The sequence below is a fragment of the Colobus angolensis genome, unplaced genomic scaffold, assembly GCF_000951035.1.
Source record: "Colobus angolensis palliatus isolate OR3802 unplaced genomic scaffold, Cang.pa_1.0 Scaffold52, whole genome shotgun sequence".
Classification (NCBI taxonomy): domain Eukaryota; kingdom Metazoa; phylum Chordata; class Mammalia; order Primates; family Cercopithecidae; genus Colobus; species Colobus angolensis.
In genome coordinates this window covers 2,983,477-2,989,158 of record NW_012118710.1, presented here as the reverse complement: position 1 = coordinate 2,989,158, position 5,682 = coordinate 2,983,477, and positions in this window count along the sequence as shown.

Genomic DNA, 5,682 nt, shown 5'->3' with positions numbered 1-5,682 from the left:
TTTTTTTTTTAGATGAAGAGAAAATTCTTTAAAAGATACAAACTTCTTTTTTTTAAATTTTTTATTTTTTATTCTTTAAGTTCTAGGGTACATGTGCACAACGTGCAGATTTGTTACATATTATACATGTGCCATGTTGGTTTGCTGCACTCATTAACTCGTCATTTACATTAGGTATATCTCCTAATGCTATCCCTCCCCGCTTCCCCCATCCCACGACAGACCCCTGTGTGTGGTGTTCCCCGCCCTGTGTCCAAGTGTTCTCATTGTTCAATTTCCACCTATGAGTGAGAACATGCGGTGTTTGGTTTTCTGTCCTTGCCATAGTTTGCCCAGAATTATGGTTTCCAGCTTCATCCATATCCCTACAAAGGACATGAACTCATCCTTTCTGGTTCTTTTAATCGGATGATTGTAAGGTTCATACAAAGCAATAGTTCTGTTTTATCCTCACTGGTGTACATTACAAATTCAATAAATATAACACCACTTGTTTTTCCATTTTACTATTAATGAATATTTGGTTTGTTTATTGTTCCAGCTATTAAAAATAATATTTAGCTACAAACATTCTTCTACATGCCTTTTGGTGTAATAAGTAAGGATTTCTACTGGGTATATTTCTAGAGTGAAGTGGCCGGATCACAGGGTATGTGTTGGTAGATACTTCCGACAAGTTTTCCAAGACTGTACTAATTTATGCTCCCACTAGAAGTGTCTGAAAATTCTACTTCCTACACATCAATGCCTACGCTTGTTTTCCTCCTCTCTCTGTCCTTCATTTTAGTTATTTCTGTTTCAATTTTCATTTTCATGGTGGTTAATGAACTTTAACACAATTTGATCTGTTTATTGCTAATTTATGTAGCTTCTTTGCTAAATACCTTTGTGAGACTTCAGTCTGATTTCTCATTAGGTAGCCTTGTCTCTTTTCTATTGAATGTACAATCTGTTGATGAATTTAAGATGTGATTCCCTTGTTGGATATAATGATTGCAAATATCTTGTATACCAGGGCTTGCTTTTTCACTTTTAATAGAGTTTTGTAGATATAAATTAGTCTTATTCAGAATTTTATTTTATTTCAAATGTGATGAGGTTTTCACTGGTATGTATTTTATCACAGATGTTGAATTTTATCAAATGCCTTTTCTGCATAAATGATGTGATTATATAGTTTTCTCCATTTTTTGTTAATATGATAAAATTATCGATTTTCCAGTGTTAAACTTGCACTCCTGGAATATACCATATTTGGCCATGATGTCCCACCCTTTTATATTTTGTGGGTTTGATTTTCTACTGTTTTGTTTTGCATTTTCGCATTCATATTAGTAAAGATATTTCTTGTAATGTTCTTTCATTGCAATAAACTTACCAATTTTTGTTTCAGAGACATGCTGCCCTCATAAAAGAAATTAAGAATTGCTATCTCTTCCTTTACTCTTTGAAACAGTGTAATGCTGTGAATATTTATTATTTTAGTGTTTCTTAGCATTTAGAAATACAGTGATTATGACCTGGAGTTTTCTTTGTGAGAAGACTTATTTACTTTTTTAATCTAATTTCTTTAAAATATTCCGTTTTTTTTATTTTCATCGTTTGAGAAAGCCATGTTTCTGAAGGAATTTGTCCACTTATTCAGGGTTGTTAAATTATTGACAAAAGTTGTTCATAATACCTTCCTCTCCTGTAGCAACTTTTTAAGATCTGTAGCACCTGCCAACATATCTCCTTTCATTCTAAATATTGATAATTTGTGATGTTTCTCTTTATGCGGGGTAAATAGTTCTTGGAATTTATCATTTTTATTAAGTTTTACAGGAACTCAATTTTGGATTTCTTTACTTTTTCTATTGTATGTTTTGTGCTTTGTTGATTTTTGTTCTTGTGTTCTTTTCCTTTTTTCTACTTCGGGTGTAATGTTCTTTTTCTAGCTTCTAAGGTTGGAAGTTTATATTATTTATTTTAAACATTTCTTCTTTGTAACCTATGTCTTTAAACTAATCTCCACCTATTTCCAAATTTCTATCTATTCATTGCTTTAACTTCACCATTGTATGCTTATACTTTATTTTGATATACTTTACTTTCATTAATATTCAATTCTAAATGTTTTCTACTTTTTGTCATGATTTCTTTTTGCCCTACATGTTTAGTGATGTTATTTAAATGCCACATATTTGAGCATGTCTTACTTTTTTTATTGATGTCTAACTCAATCCAATTGTGATCATAGATTGTATCCTGAATAATTTCAAGCCATTGCAATTCACTAAGAGAAAATTCATTGCCCACTAGGTGGCTCATTACATTGACTGTTTCGAACCTTAAAAGAATGCAAACTGTAAAAGAATGCAGACTATTTAGTTGTGGATTATATTATTCTTTAAATGTCAACTAGATCAAGTTGGATAATACATTTTCAAATATCTTATATACTTATTAATTCTTTTGCATGCTTGTTCTTTTATTATGTCCAACTAAGAATCCTTTTCTATTTTTCCTTTGTGTTTTATCAATTTTTAATTATCGTATTTTGGAGATAAGTTTTTTTAAAAAACTCATTTAGGGATGTTTTGTCTTTCTGATGAAGCGAACTTGTGTCATTATAATGCCACTCTTTGCCCATGCTGATTTTTTGCCATTAAGTTTATTTTATCTAACACTTCCATAGCCAGATTGTTTTTAATGATTAGAATTTGCTTGGGATATTTTACAAAAATATTTCACTTTAAAGGCATGTCCTTAAAGTTTGTGCATGTGCATTTGTGTATAAATAACATATAGATTTTTAAATTCAGTCTGATGATCTTGACTTTAATTGAAATACGGGGTCCGTTTCTTTACAGTAATTACAGACATGTTAAGTTTATATCTCTCACCTACTAGTAGTTTTCTATTGTTTTCCTACTGGTGTCTTGTCTTTTATTTTCACTTTCTTACCTCTTTTGGATAATGGAGGCTGCTTTAAATTTAATTTCACCTGGTCTCTTTAATTTTTAAATATACTATTTGTTCTTTTGGGGTTTTTTAGTGTTTAGAGATTATATTATATATCTTCAACATATTGCATTCTACATACCCATAATAAACAAAGTAAGAATATTGCAACAAGATAATTCAATTTAATTTAATTTTATAGCCACGTATTTTCATATATACATATATGTACAATTAATAGGCTTTTTTAGGGCTGTTCTAGGTTCAGAAAAATACCCAGTGGAATCATATCCTTAACCCCACATGCACAACATCTCCCACTGTCAACATCCTACATCTGTATGGTACATTTGTTATAATCCATGAACATTGAACACACGGACACATCCTTAACAACCAAATCCATAGCTTACATTAAGAGTGACTCTTAGTGTTGTACATTCTATGAGTTTTGACAAACGTGTAATGATGTGCATCTATCATTGTAGTGCCAATCAAAATTGTTTCCTTGCTCTGTGTTGCAATTATTAATCCCTCTTTTCTCTCTGACTCCCTGCCAACCACTGATGTTTTTTACTGTTTCCATAATTTTACCTCTTCCAGAATGTAATAATGGAATCACCAGTACTGTAGCCTTTTCATTTTGGCTCCTTTCACTTAGAAATTTAAGGTTCCTGGCCAGGCTCAGTGGCTCACACCTGTAATCCCAGCACTCTGGGAGGCTGAGGTGGGAGAATCACCTGAGGTCAGGAGTTTGAGACCAGCCTGGCCAAAATGGTGAAACCCCCTCTCTACTACAAATACAAAAATTAGCCAGGCATGGTGGTGGGTGCCTGTAATCCCAGCTACTTGGGAGGCTGAGGCAGGAGAATCGCTTGAACCCGGGAGGCAGAGGTTGCAGTGAGCCAAGATCACGCCAACACTCCAGCCTGGGCGACAGAATGAGACTCCATCTCAAAAAAACAAAACAGAAAATAAATGTAAGGTTCCTTCACTTTTTTTCATGACTTGATAGCTCATTTCCTTTTAGTATTGAATATTTCATTGTATGGGATTTATTACTATATCTACATCTCTATCACAAAATATTATATTACTATTTTATTTACTTAATTTCAGTCTCAATTTTTACAGGTCTTATATTTACACAGATAAATTCTCTCTGCTCTTAGCTTATAAAAATTGTTTTCAATTTTGTCTTCATTTCTGAAGTATATTCCTGATGGGTATAACGTTCTACATTGACAGGTATTGTTTTCGCAGTAACTTAAGCATTTCATTCCAGTGATCTTTGCCTTCTGTTGCTTCTAATGAGAACTAGACTTTGCCTTCTGTTACGTCTAACATCATTCTTCATGTTGTTCCCTCTCAAATTTTTCTGGGCTTGTTTTAAATAATTTCTCTTTATCTTTGATTGTCAGCAGTTTGATTATGATATACCTAGATGTGCAATTCCTTTATGTTGGTTATCGCAGAATATGAAGTGTTTTCTGGGTTTGTGAATTTATATTCTTTATCCATTTTTAAAACTCTCAAATATTTTCTCTTTATATATTTTCCCTATCTTATTTTCTCTGCTCCTCATATTCCGAGTCTGATTGTATTAGACTAGATCATTTTATGGTTTCCCAGGTTCTGAAATTCTGCTCTGCTTTTTGAATTACTTTCTTTCCATGTTCTAGTTTGAAAAATTATAGTGATAGTCTCTGCATTAGGAAAACATAGTCTTCCAGTTTGTCCTCAGCTTATGATTGTGAATATGTTATCAAATCTAGTATAACGATGGTTCAAGAAAGTATTAAGGGTATGCTCATAAAGCACAGAAGTGGAGAGGGGAAAGAGCTTATTTAAATAAATAATGACAAATACTTCCCAAATTTGAAGAAAGATGTAAATATCAAAGTAGATGAAACTCGAGATTATCCAGTCAAATCCAATCCAAACAATACTAAATCAAGACTTACTGTAATCAAACTGTCAAAAATTAAAGATAAGAAGATCCAAAAAATAGCAAGAGAAAGGAAGCACATCACACACAAAAGAAATTCACGTTGCATATCAGATTTCTCAGCAGCAGGCCAGGAAAATAGTGAGATGATACGTTCATAGCACTGCCAGAAAGAAAAAAAAAACAAAAAACAAAAAACAATAAAACAAAAAAACAAAAACCTGTCAACTAGGAATACTTCACCGGGCAAAGCTATACTTCAGAAATAAAGAAGAGATAAAGACTTTACCATACAAGCAAACCTGAATGAGTTTATCACCACTAGCCCACCCTTATAAGAAATACTAAAGGAAATTCCTCAGGATGAAAAAATAGAGAGACTAATTAGTAATATAAAAACACAGAGATGTATAAAACTCACTGATAAGAGTAAGTACACAGTCAAATTCAGAATACTGTAATACAGCAATGATGGTGTGTAAATTATCTCTTTATTAAGAAGGTTAAAAGAGAAAACCTACAAAAACATGGCTATAATAATTTGTTAAGAGGAACACAATATAAAAGGATGTAAACTGCGGCATCAAAAACACACGTGGGGGAATAAAAAGGTAGGGTTTTTATGCAATCAAAGTTAAGTTTAATTCAAATCAAAGTTAAGCAGCTTAAAATAGGCTATTATAACTAGATGATGTTTTATGTAGGCTTCATGGTAACCACACAGCAAAACCCAAAAGTTTAAAACATTAAAAAGTAAGAAATTAAAGCATACCTAGTTTAAACTGTTTTCT